Source organism: Amphiprion ocellaris, unplaced genomic scaffold, assembly GCF_022539595.1.
Source record: "Amphiprion ocellaris isolate individual 3 ecotype Okinawa unplaced genomic scaffold, ASM2253959v1 Aocel_unscaffolded192, whole genome shotgun sequence".
Classification (NCBI taxonomy): domain Eukaryota; kingdom Metazoa; phylum Chordata; class Actinopteri; family Pomacentridae; genus Amphiprion; species Amphiprion ocellaris.
Window position 1 is genome coordinate 9,885 of NW_026559358.1, and position 13,313 is coordinate 23,197.

The window sequence follows — 13,313 nt, forward strand, 5'->3', positions numbered from 1 at the left end:
TCTTGGACACGACTGCTGCCCTTGTACCCCTGCCGGTTCCTGTTTGGGTTTCCTACCTACCCCTTCAGCTGAGTTTCTTCCCGTTGTAAGTATCCGGTTTTGATGGCTTAGTTTAGGTTCTTCATTTATGGCTTTCTTAAATTTCCCCTCTGTGAGTTTAGAGTCTTTGTTGAATTTTGTAGTCTTGTCTGTTTTCCTAATTAGATTTTGCTTGTCAGCTTTCAGCCCTTCCTCCCTGACTGTTCCTAGTTCATCCTTAGCTTGTATCCATAGGTTTTTTTTTTTTTTTATTTTAAAGTCCTTTCTCTGTTAAAACCAGTTTGTCTGCTTCTGTGCTTGCATCTGGGTTACCAGTTATTTATTGATGCACTTTCTTCTAAAAACAAGATAAAGCATGAAGGCACTTTCATTCTTGAGGTATACTTACAAGATGCCTGCAATGTTGCATGACACAACAGCTGAGGTGATTAAAAATGTCGCATCTATTTTGTGTAGACTCTGTCCTCACATTAGTTTATATCATGGTCAAAGGTTGAGCTGCTGACATGTTGCATACACTGACATTGCATGAAAACACAAAGAAATGAAATATCCAGTTGAAGTGAATGTATAAATCCTCATAAATGTTTAAAACCCACACAGGTGAATTTCCACATGGATAAAATGCAATGCTTCATATATATGCACTAGTGTGTGGCTTTCAGCTTTCTATACTTTAACACATTTTTTGTGATATTTTTCTCCCCCAGACCATCTGCTACAAAGCATTACTGGGTAACAGATACACCTAATGAAGATCAGAAATATTCAAGCAGAAACCTTCAGCTTCCATGAAGATTGAAATCATTCTGCCATGAAGACCTAACAACCTTCAAAGACAAATTGAAAATGGGTAAGAAATGAAAGTACACACTGTTTAGTCTAGACCATCATTTGTGCCAACGTCTGTGCTTTTAGATTCTATCAAGATGGGAAAAATAAACATTGATAAAAGTGTAGTCTGGGTAAAATACACCACCTGCTTAAGCATGACTGGCTGGATTTTTAACTGACCTGCTGATAAATGTTTCAAAGGTGAACACGGACCTTTCTGGAGGATGTTGCACAAGGAGTTTTGTCATTGTTGCCACAGTCTGGTTTCGACACCATTCCACTCGACTCCACTCGACTCCATTCCACTCGACTCGACTCGACTCCATTCCACTCGACTCCATTCCACTTGACTCCGTTCCACTCCACTTGACTCATTCCACTCCACTTGACTCCATCCACTCGACTCGACTCCATTCCAATCGACTCGACTCCATTCGACTCGACTCCATTCCACTTTACTCCATTCCACTCCACTTGACTCCATTCCACTCCACTTGACTCGACTCGACTCCACTCGACACGACTCGACTCCATTCCACTCGACTCGACTCAACTCCATTCCATTCCACTCGACTCCATTCCACTCGACTCCATTCCACTCGACTCCATTCCACTCCACTCGACTCCATTCCACTCGACTCCAATCCACTCCATTCCACTTGACTCCTTTCCACTCGACTCCATTTGACTGCATTGATTGCCTTTTGTATTTATAGATTATTGTGAGAAATTGCAAGAATTGATTGTTTTTTATGTTTTGTACAAGTTTGTTGTCAATAAAAACAAAAACCTTTATTGAAAAAAATTGTTTGGATTGTAAACCATTGTCACAGGAAGAACCTCTGTCGCTGCAACTTGATGCTCTGTTATTGTTGCAGGAAGAACCTCAGTCGCTGCAACTTGATTCTCTGTTATTGTTGCAGGAAGAACGTTGGGCGCTGCAACTTGGTTCTCTGTTATTGTTGCAGGAAGAATGTCAGTCGCTGCAACTTGGTTCTCTGTTGTTGCAGGAAGAATGTCAGTTGCTGCAAGTTGTTGCTCTGTTATTGTTGCAGGAAGAACCTCAGTTGCTGCAACTTGATGCTCTGTTATTGTTGCAGGAAGAACCTCAGTCGCTGCAACTTGATTCTCTGTTATTGTCGCAGGAAGAATGTTGGGTGCTGCAACTTGGTTCTCTGTTCTTGTTGCAGGAAGAATGTCAGTTGCTGCAAGTTGTTGCTCTGTTATTGTTGCAGGAAGAAGTGCTGCGGAGCGCTGCGTCACCCTGCGGAGCGCTGCGTCACCCTGCGGAGCGCTGCGTCACCCTGCGGAGCCTCAACTCAAGCACTCAACTCAACTCAACCTCAACTCAACTCAACTCAACTCAACTCAACTCAACTCAACTCAACTCAATCAACCTCAACTCACTCAACTCAACTCAACTCAACTCAACTCACTCAACTCAACTCAACTCAAACTCAACTCAAACTCAACTCAACTCAACTCAACTCAACTCAACTAACTCAACTCAACTCAACTCAACTCAACTCAACTCAACTCAACTCAACTCAAACTCAACTCAACTCAACTCAACTCAACTCAACTCAACTCAAACTCAACTCAACTCAACTCAACTCAACTCCAACTCAACTCAACTCAAACACACTCAACTACTCAACTCAACTCAACTCAACTCAACTCAACTCACTCAACTCAACTCAACTCAACTCAACTAACTCAACTCAAACAAAACTCACACTCAACTCAACTCAACTCAACTCAACTCAACTCAACTCAACTCAACTCAACTCAACTCAACTCAACTCAACTCAACTCAACTCAACTCAACTCAACTCAACTCAACTCAACTCAACTCAACTCAACTCAACTCAACTCAACTCAACTCAACTCAACTCAACTCAACTCAACTCAACTCAACTCAACTCAACTCAACTCAACTCAACTCAACTCAACTCAACTCAACTCAACTCAACTCAACTCAACTCAACTCAACTCAACTCAACTCAACTCAACTCAACTCAACTCAACTCAACTCAACTCAACTCAACTCAACTCAACTCAACTCAACTCAACTCAACTCAACTCAACTCAACTCAACTCAACTCAACTCAACTCAACTCAACTCAACTCAACTCAACTCAACTCAACTCAACTCAACTCAACTCAACTCAACTCAACTCAACTCAACTCAACTCAACTCAACTCAACTCAACTCAACTCAACTCAACTCAACTCAACTCAACTCAACTCAACTCAACTCAACTCAACTCAACTCAACTCAACTCAACTCAACTCAACTCAACTCAACTCAACTCAACTCAACTCAACTCAACTCAACTCAACTCAACTCAACTCAACTCAACTCAACTCAACTCAACTCAACTCAACTCAACTCAACTCAACTCAACTCAACTCAACTCAACTCAACTCAACTCAACTCAACTCAACTCAACTCAACTCAACTCAACTCAACTCAACTCAACTCAACTCAACTCAACTCAACTCAACTCAACTCAACTCAACTCAACTCAACTCAACTCAACTCAACTCAACTCAACTCAACTCAACTCAACTCAACTCAACTCAACTCAACTCAACTCAACTCAACTCAACTCAACTCAACTCAACTCAACTCAACTCAACTCAACTCAACTCAACTCAACTCAACTCAACTCAACTCAACTCAACTCAACTCAACTCAACTCAACTCAACTCAACTCAACTCAACTCAACTCAACTCAACTCAACTCAACTCAACTCAACTCAACTCAACTCAACTCAACTCAACTCAACTCAACTCAACTCAACTCAACTCAACTCAACTCAACTCAACTCAACTCAACTCAACTCAACTCAACTCAACTCAACTCAACTCAACTCAACTCAACTCAACTCAACTCAACTCAACTCAACTCAACTCAACTCAACTCAACTCAACTCAACTCAACTCAACTCAACTCAACTCAACTCAACTCAACTCAACTCAACTCAACTCAACTCAACTCAACTCAACTCAACTCAACTCAACTCAACTCAACTCAACTCAACTCAACTCAACTCAACTCAACTCAACTCAACTCAACTCAACTCAACTCAACTCAACTCAACTCAACTCAACTCAACTCAACTCAACTCAACTCAACTCAACTCAACTCACTCAACTCAACTCAACTCAACTCAACTCAACTCAACTCAACTCAACTCAACTCAACTCAACTCAACTCAACTCAACTCAACTCAACTCAACTCAACTCAACTCAAACTCAACTCAACTCAACTCAACTCAACTCAACTCAACTCAACTCAACTCAACTCAACTCAACTCAACTCAACTCAACTCAACTCAACTCAACTCAACTCAACTCAACTCAACTCAACTCAACTCAACTCAACTCAACTCAACTCAACTCAACTCAACTCAACTCAACTCAACTCAACTCAACTCAACTCAACTCAACTCAACTCAACTCAACTCAACTCAACTCAACTCAACTCAACTCAACTCAACTCAACTCAACTCAACTCAACTCAACTCAACTCAACTCAACTCAACTCAACTCAACTCAACTCAACTCAACTCAACTCAACTCAACTCAACTCAACTCAACTCAACTCAACTCAACTCAACTCAACTCAACTCAACTCAACTCAACTCAACTCAACTCAACTCAACTCAACTCAACTCAACTCAACTCAACTCAACTCAACTCAACTCAACTCAGACCGACAAATTCTTCAATGAAACTCTATGGTAAACTAAATGTGAGAAATCTTTAACAATACTGATCAGGTCTCCTTCTGTAAATCAAAATACCATTACTTACATTCAATAAAAACAATTTAAACCACACAACAGATGGTTAACACAATCATTTATACACATAGAAACAAAAATGTACTGCACCAAACATTTCCTACCAAATTCATGTGACAGCAATCCTACAAATCTGAATAACAACTTTATCTACTACCCAACCACACTTACTATCATATTATTCATGATTGCCACAAACAATTTATTAGAAACAACAACCGCTAACTAACATCCAAACAAAATTCATAAGCACAATGTAAATGTCACAAACATATAATACCTGTAAACCATTTGTATGAATATGTTCTATTTGCACACAATTGCATCCCTCTGATAACATGCACACAATCTCTACCATAACCCAATAAAATCCCTTCACATAACTTTATCATTTTTGGCATAAATAAAAGTGTAACTGGCACACTTACAATTTCATACTCTAAACATGGACTATGAAAAACAACACCACTGCAACACAGACTTCATACCACACAACAAACTCAAAAAGATTTTCCTATACTTTTATGTCATTACCACTAAAACTGTCTTTCATATTAAAACTTTCCACAATCTAACCATTTAACATCATTACCTAATTTCAAACACTAAACTAATTTTGTTCTTTTCTACAAACAACTAATCTGCAGTACAATTAATACCACTATTTAATTGACAAACAAGGCCTCTTCCCATCACACTCAAAAGTGTTCCTACAAGAATCACATACAATGTTCCACATCTAATCCTGCTTTTGAAACATAAACTTGATCAAAAATTAATTTACTTATGGGGTGCCTGAAACTCCTACAACAAACACAAACAAACCAAAAAAAAAAAAAAGAAACTCCTACAACAACCATTTGAGAACTAGCAATGCAAACATTATCAGTGAAACATAGAGCAGAAAATATACCTCCTTTATCAATTAATATCTCCAATTTAATTACATAATAATGCACAGCATTTCACAAACAATCTTCTTCTCTGTTCGCAGTTGCCTGCTAATCTTGATTTGGAAGTAGAGGCTCGAGGAAATGGACAAGGAATACTAGAGGTATTATCACGATACATAAGAATGGACTTGTAGAATGTTGTAGAATGACATGAATGGAGTATGGGGTTACTAACCAAGACTGACCTCATTCGAGTCTCACTTTCATGGCGTGCTGAAACCGCAACAATCCATTCTAAATGTATTTCAGAAATATCACAAAGACCTTGCCGCTAAGGGCTTTGTTTATGAGTGCAATACTTATACGCTACTGTCTGCTTTTCCTCTTATGTTTGTTTGTTGTTTTCTCCTCTGTGCCTCTTACACGTGGTTTTCTTTCCAGCACAGGGAAAGACGACCACGGGTTGTGACCTATTACAATCAGCTGCATGAGGTGGAAGAGAAAATGCCCTGCAAGCACTTTGATCTCAACGTCACTTTTGAAGGATCCAGAGGTAGATCAAATTCTCACACTATATCACATATTTTACACGACGTCCTTCAGACGGGTGACAAATTAAAGCAAATGCACTTTAACAAAAAAAAAAAACAACAAAGCATTCTGACTGCTGACCTGAGTAAATTTAGTAAATTGAATTTATAAAACACTCGCGTACAATCTCTTAAAATACATACGTTTTGCATACATCACAATGCAAGGACTGTGTGTGCTCATCTTCAGGGACTTTTTGTTCGTATTATTTTTGTTAAGATCAAATGAATACATTATTGTTAAGATCAAAATAACACATTGGAGCATAATTACATCAAATACACTATTACATACGCTCTAGCCCACCATATAATATATACAGCTGTACATTAATTAATGCTTTGCTACTGTCCCGGACCAGAAAAGCCTCCAGCAGATGTAGAAAAGTCAGACAAGATCAAGTAGTTGTTGTTGTTATACGTGTACACGACTGTGCAAAACGCTAGATCGGCAGCAATATCGACTACCTTATTACAAATTGCAGGGCACAGTTTCACAGCTTTGGGTAGTTCAAAATATCTTATGCCAGTTCCTCTGTGGACTGACACTCTGTACATTATCTGATAGGTACTTTATTCATTCCCTTAGGGAGATTCAAGGTATGCATGAGCTCACGTGTTACATAGAAGATAGAGGGCCACTGTGCAAATGAGCATGCAACAGACATCCCAAATCTGCCTAAAATGCTGGTATTTACAGAGGTGAGCTTAAAAAACTGTTAATATTTACAATAAAGTGCAAATTGGTGTTATTTGCAATAAAAATAGAGCATGATAAGAGTTCATAATACAATAAATATAGTATTTGAAGTACAAACGATGTCAGAGCTCTGTGGAAGAACATCTGTTGGTCTGCAGATGCAGGTACATCTGTTAGTCTGCTGCTGCAGGTAGTTCTTCATGGATTCTTGGTGTGCCTCAGTAAAGACTGATTCCTCTGGTTTTTCTTTCAGACTCATTTTAAAATGCTGCTGCTCACATGCTCAAAGACTTAATCTGATCAGTGACTGATTGTACGTTATGCCTTTACATGAACAATGTGACAGCAGCTGATTATAGTCGTATAGTCATCGTGCCCTTTGTCAGTGCTGTTCTTTTTCTCATTCACAGCAGGGCTCTAGGACCCAGAGACGTCAGGATGGTGGTTCTTGATATCAGTCTACCAACTGGATTCACCCCAGAAAACTCTGACCTGGAGATGGTAATCACCTTCTAGTGCAGAAACATCTGAAAGCTTGTGTCAATGGTGTATTTAAGTGTCTTTAAAATGAATGTAGTATTTTATATCAAAGTTTGTAAAAAGTTTACTACGTCATGATAATGACCTTCTAATGGATGAGACATGAATGATCGCATGTTTAGGACGGCGGCGTTGCTAACTAGCTAACAGCTGACTCTGTTTATGTGTGTGTCCAGCTGTCCAATTCAGTGCATCGTTACATCAGTAACTTCCAGATTGTAGACAACCTGAGTGACAGAGGCTCCCTGATCATTCACCTGTTCAAAGTAACATCACCGTATTTATAATTATTATTCTATATCATATCATTTTATGTTATTCATATGCTTTTCTTTTTTTCCAAGAAGTAGGTTTCTCAATGCTCAGTAAATAAGTCATTATGACCACAGTCAACAATCTGAGGCAGTTTTAGGCTATTACACAAAACCAGCTTATTGGTACCAAAGCCACGGTTCAGAACTCAGACTTGCTAAATCAGTGTTGGTGTCGTGCAGTGTAGGGCTGCAGCCAGAGTACTGACGATAGTTAGCAAGAGAGATCATATTTCTCCTATGCTGGTTTCTCTTCATTGGCTTCCTGTGAAATGTAGAATAGAATTCAAAATCCTTCTTCTGACATATAAAGCTCTTAACAACCAATCTCCATCATATCTTAAAGACCTGATAGTACCATATTATCCTAGCAGAACTCTTCGCTCTCAGACTGCAGGCTTACTTGGAGAAGTGACCTGTAACTTCTCTCTAAAAGTAGAATGGGAGGCAGAGCCTTCAGTTATCAGCTCCTCTCCTGTGGAACCAGCTCCCAGTTTGGGTTCCGGAGGCGGACACCCTCTCTAATTTTAAGACCAGGCTTAAAACCTTCCTTTTTGACAAATCTTATCGTTAGGACTGACTGGGGGACCCTGAGGGGGTCAGCTGGAGTCTTCCTCTTGGACGTCCCTTAGTTCTGCTGCTATAGGCCTAGGCTGCTGGAGGACCTCTCTGGATGCACTGAGCCCTTCTCTATCTAGCATTATATACAATGGTATACCATAAATATATATACCATTATTGCATTACACTCACTCTGTTTCTCCCTGTGTCCTTTCGCCGAGTGTCCCTGATCCCAGAGCTGGATGCTTCAGATCTGTGGTGGTTCTCCCACCAACTGGCCTAATCTCCATCTGTGGGATGCTGCTGCTGCTGACCTTCCTCCAGCCCACTGCTTCCAGCTGCCCATTTCCATCAATCTACTCTGCATCACCCTCACTATACTTGATTTGCTCGTCTACATATTTTTGAATTTACCACCAGCTATATATGTAGTATATTTAATGCCAGAGCCATACACCATAGCAGTAAACTATAATCAGTTTCCAGCCCGGAGGGATATATGCGCAGATTTTTTTAAATACCATGTAGAAGACTATATACAGGAAGATGAGGTATCAGTTCTTGCACATAGATATACAACGGTCCTTTATTACTCCCCAGGTCAGGGGAAATTTCCAGTGTTAGAGCAGCAAAAATCTTTCAGAGCAGCACTAACTACAGTTTACTACAGTAAAGATAATAATTATAATAACAATGATATATATATATACAAGAATGAAAAATGAATAAATACCGTATTACTACACTATAAGTGACATCAGCATAAAGTGGCTTGTGGAATACATGTAATTGTAAAAGTGCAGAAAATGATTTTCTCAAAACAGGTGAGTCCTGTGAATATGACCAAAATATGAGATAAAACTACCAGAAACATGTACAAAACGACCAAAATATGATTGGTTGATAATGTATCAGTGTTGTTATTGATTATTGATCGGTTGCAGGGACAGAGATTTGTGTCTTGAGTCTCTGCTGTCATCTAATCTCTCTCATGTAAGATCATGTCACAGGAGGGGGCGCTACTGACCTCTTGTGGACACAGGCGGTAACGACACGACATTATTACTAACTGTATAGCTGGCGACATTACAGGTGAGCAGCACTTCCCGTTCATCTTCAACGTAAAAGCATCTTTCTTTAGTGTACATTTTATGTCAAACGTATTACTAAGCGATTTTGGTCGATTCAGAAGGATCTCCGGTGTAAACCAAGTCGTATTTGACGACAGCTAGCTTCTCCACTTGCTCCGATTACTTTTGTTGTAGTCTGAGTCACGTCCAAACAGGAAATGAATCCACAATGTAGCTAATGACAATCGATAGCTGCGTCTGTGATGGCAGCGTTAGCGAGCTAGCAGCTAATCAGAAGCTAGCGACAAGCTAACTCCAGCGCTACCAGCAGCGTCTCTTTAAAAGATGCTGATCACGATATCGGGCTGAAACATTAGACCCGGGACAGGAAACGGAGCTAGAGCTCTGTGTCTTGGTGAGAATTGATTTTAGAACTACGTGTGTTAAGGTATTAGTCCGTGTCATAACAAACCCTCGTTAGCACTTCCGCCAGCTCGGCTAACACTTCCGGTCACGAATGCATTTGTACATTAGCTATAACGTGTTCATTTTTGAACGTATAGTGACAACAAACACAATTTGAGACTGTCGACAAGCTAGTGGCCCTTAAATAGATTTTGTTTCATACTGCAAATTCTTCTGAGTGTCACAAAACCACGTTTTAGCCTAAGAGCATTACGATAGTTTTACGTTGAAACAGGAAGTGTTGCTCTACTGTAATGTCGCTAGCTTTGTCTCAAATAATAATAGTGTCGTTACCGCCTGTGTCCGCCAGAGGGCAGTAATGTGTACAGTAAAGATTTAGTGACTTTAGGGGTCATTTTGAATGCTTTTTATGGCTATTTTTGCTTCAGTTTGTTCATGTTTTGTCTCATATTGTTACTTTAGTGACTTTAGGGGTCCTTTTGCATGTTTTTATGGTTATTTTTGCTTCAGTTTGTTCATTTTGTGCCTCGTATTGTTACTTTAGTGACTTTTGGGGTCAATTTGCATGTTTTTATGGATATTTTTGATTCAGTTTGTTCATTTTTTGTCTCATATTATTACTTTAGTGACTGTAGGGGTAATTTTGCATGTTTTTATGGCTATTTTTGATTCAGTTTGTTCATTTTTGGTCTCACATTGTTACTTTAGTTACTTTAGGGGTCATCTTGCATGTTTTAATGGCTATTTTATTATTCAGTTTGTTCATTTTTTGTCTCATATTATTATCATAGCAGAGGCTCATGGGTAACGTGGTTCTGAGGCAGCCAGGAGCAGAGGCTCATGGGTAACGTGTCTCTGAGCCAGCCAGGAGCAGAGGCTCATGGGTAACGTGGTCCTCTGTTTCCAGTCTTTATGCTAAGCTAGGCTAACAGTTCTAACCTCTTTCCAGTCTTTATGCTAAGCTAGGCTAACAGTTCTAACCTCTTTCCAGTCTTTATGCTAAGCTAGGATAGCTGTTTTCCTCTGTTTCCAGTCTTTATGCTAAGCTAGGCTAACAGTTCTAACCTGTTTTGTCTTTCTGCTAACCTAGGCTAACAGTTCTAACCTGTTGTGTCTTTCTGCTAACCTAGGCTAACAGTTCCCACCTGTTGCCAGCCTTTGTGCGAAGGTAAGCTAACAGTTCCCACCTATTTCCAGTCTTTGCTAAACTAGGCTAACATTTCTAACCTGTTTCCAGCCTTTGTGCGAAGCTAAGCTAACAGTTCCCACCTGTTTCCAGTCTTTGCTAAACTAGGCTAACAGTTCTAACCTGTTTCCAGTCTTTGTGCTTAGCTAGGCTAACTGTTCCACCTGTTTGCAGTCTTTGCTAAACTAGGCTAACAGTTCTAACCATTTTCAGTCTTTGTGCTAAGCTAAGCCAACAGTTCCACTTGTTTCCAGTCTGTGTGGTAAGCTAGGCTAACAATTCTAACCTGTTTTGTCTTTCTGCTAACCTAGGCTAACAGTTGTAACCTGTTGTGTCTTACTGCTAACCTAGGCTAACAGTTCTCACCTGTTGCCAGCCTTTGTGTGAAGGTAAGCTAACAGTTCCCACCTGTTTCCAGTCTTTGCGAAACTAGGCTAACAGTCCTAACCTGTTTCCAGTCTTTGTGCTGAGCTAAGCTAACAGTTCCACCTGTTTCCAGTCTGTGCGGTAAGCTCGGGTAACAGTTCCACCTGTTTCCACTCTGTTAAACTAGGCTAACAGGTGTAACCTGTTTCCAGTCTTTGTGCTAAGCTAGGCTACCAGGTCCACCTGTTTCCAGTCTTTGCGAAACTAGACTAACAGTTCTAACCTGTTTCTAGTCTTTGTGCTAAGCTGGGCTAACAGTTCCACATGTTTCCAGTATTTGCTAAACTAGGCTAACAGTTCTAACCTGTTTCCAGTCTTTGTGCTAAGCTAGGCTAACAGTTCCACCTGTTTGCAGTCTTTGCTAAACTAGGCTAACAGTTCTAACCATTTTCAGTCTTTGTGCTAAGCTAAGCTAACAGTTCCACTTGTTTCCAGTCTGTGTGGTAAGCTAGGCTAACAATTCTAACCTGTTTTGTCTTTCTGCTAACCTAGGCTAACAGTTGTAACCTGTTGTTTCTTACTGCTAACCTAGGCTAACAGTTCTCACCTGTTGCCAGCCTTTGTGTGAAGGTAAGCTAACAGTTCGCACCTGTTTCCAGTCTTTGCGAAACTAGGCTAACAGTCCTAACCTGTTTCCAGTCTTTGTGCTGAGCTAAGCTAACAGTTCCACCTGTTTCCAGTCTGTGCGGTAAGCTCGGGTAACACTTCCACCTGTTTCCAGTCTGTGCGGTAAGCTCGGGTAACACTTCCACCTGTTTCCACTCTGTTAAACTAGGCTAACAGGTCTAACCTGTTTCCAGTCTTTGTGCTAAGCTAGGCTACCAGGTCCACCTGTTTCCAGTCTTTGCGAAACTAGACTAACAGTTCTAACCTGTTTCTAGTCTTTGTGCTAAGCTCGGCTAACAGTTCCACCTGTTTCCAGTCTTTGCTAAACTAGGCTAACAGTTCTAACCTGTTTCCAGTCTTTGTGCTAAGCCAGGCTAACAGTTCCACCTGTTTCCAGTCTTTGTGAAACTAGGCTAACAGTTCTAATCTTTTGCCAGCCTTTGTGTGAAGGTAAGCTAACAGTTCCCACCTATTTCCAGTCTTTGCGAAACTAGGCTAACAGTTCTAGCCTGTTTCCAGTCTTTGTGCTAAGCTAGGCTAACAGTCTCACCTGTTTCCAGTCTGTATGGTAAGCTAGGCTAACAATTCTAACCTGTTTCATCTTCCTGCTAACCTAGGCTAACAATTGCAACTTGCTGTGTCTTTCTACTAAACTGGGCTAACAGTTCTAAACTGTTTCCAGTCTTTGCTAAACTAGGCTAACAGTTCTAACCTGTTTCCAGTCTTTGTGCTGAGCCAGGCTAACAGTTCCACCTGTTTCCAGTCTTTGTGAAACTAGGCTAACAGTTCTAATCTTTTGCCAGCCTTTGTGTGAAGGTAAGCTAACAGTTCCCACCTATTTCCAGTCTTTGCGAAACTAGGCTAACAGTTCTAACCTGTTTCCAGTCTTTCTGCTAAGCTAAGCTAACCGTTCCCACCTGTTTCCAGTCTTTGTGCTAAGCTGGGCTAACAGTTTCACCTGATTCCAGTCTTTGCTAAACTAGGCTAACAGTTCTAGCCTGTTTCCAGTCTTTGTGCTAAGCTAGGCTAACAGTCCCACCTGTTTCCAGTCTGTATGGTAAGCTAGGCTAACAATTCTAACCTGTTTCATCTTCCTGCTAACCTAGGCTAACAATTGTAACTTGCTGTGTCTTTCTGCTAAACTAGGCTAACAGTTCTAACCTGTTTCCAGTCTTTGTGCTAAGCTAAGCTAACCGTTCCCACCTGTTTCCAGTCTTTGTGCTAAGCTGGGCTAACAGTTCCACCTGTTTCCAGTCTTTGCTAAACTAGGCTAACAGTTCTAACCTGTTTCCAGTCTTTGTGCTAAGCTACGCTAAC

At 40.5% G+C, this 13,313-nt stretch overlaps 1 long non-coding RNA gene across 4 annotated transcripts; it reads left to right on the plus strand.

Annotated features, from left to right (window-relative positions):
* The first annotated feature begins 782 nt into the window (after positions 1-782).
* Positions 783-11,868, plus strand: LOC129348425 (uncharacterized). Of its 4 annotated transcripts, XR_008600963.1 has the most exons (7): positions 786-892; positions 5,682-5,741; positions 6,022-6,133; positions 7,281-7,371; positions 7,587-10,662; positions 10,909-10,946; positions 11,316-11,867. It is a non-coding gene; the product is annotated as an uncharacterized LOC129348425 (long non-coding RNA). The 4 variants fall into 4 exon arrangements; XR_008600960.1 differs by having other exon boundaries at positions 783-892; positions 7,587-10,946; positions 11,316-11,868; XR_008600961.1 differs by having other exon boundaries at positions 787-892; positions 10,909-11,868.
* Positions 11,869-13,313: the final 1,445 nt, after the last annotated feature.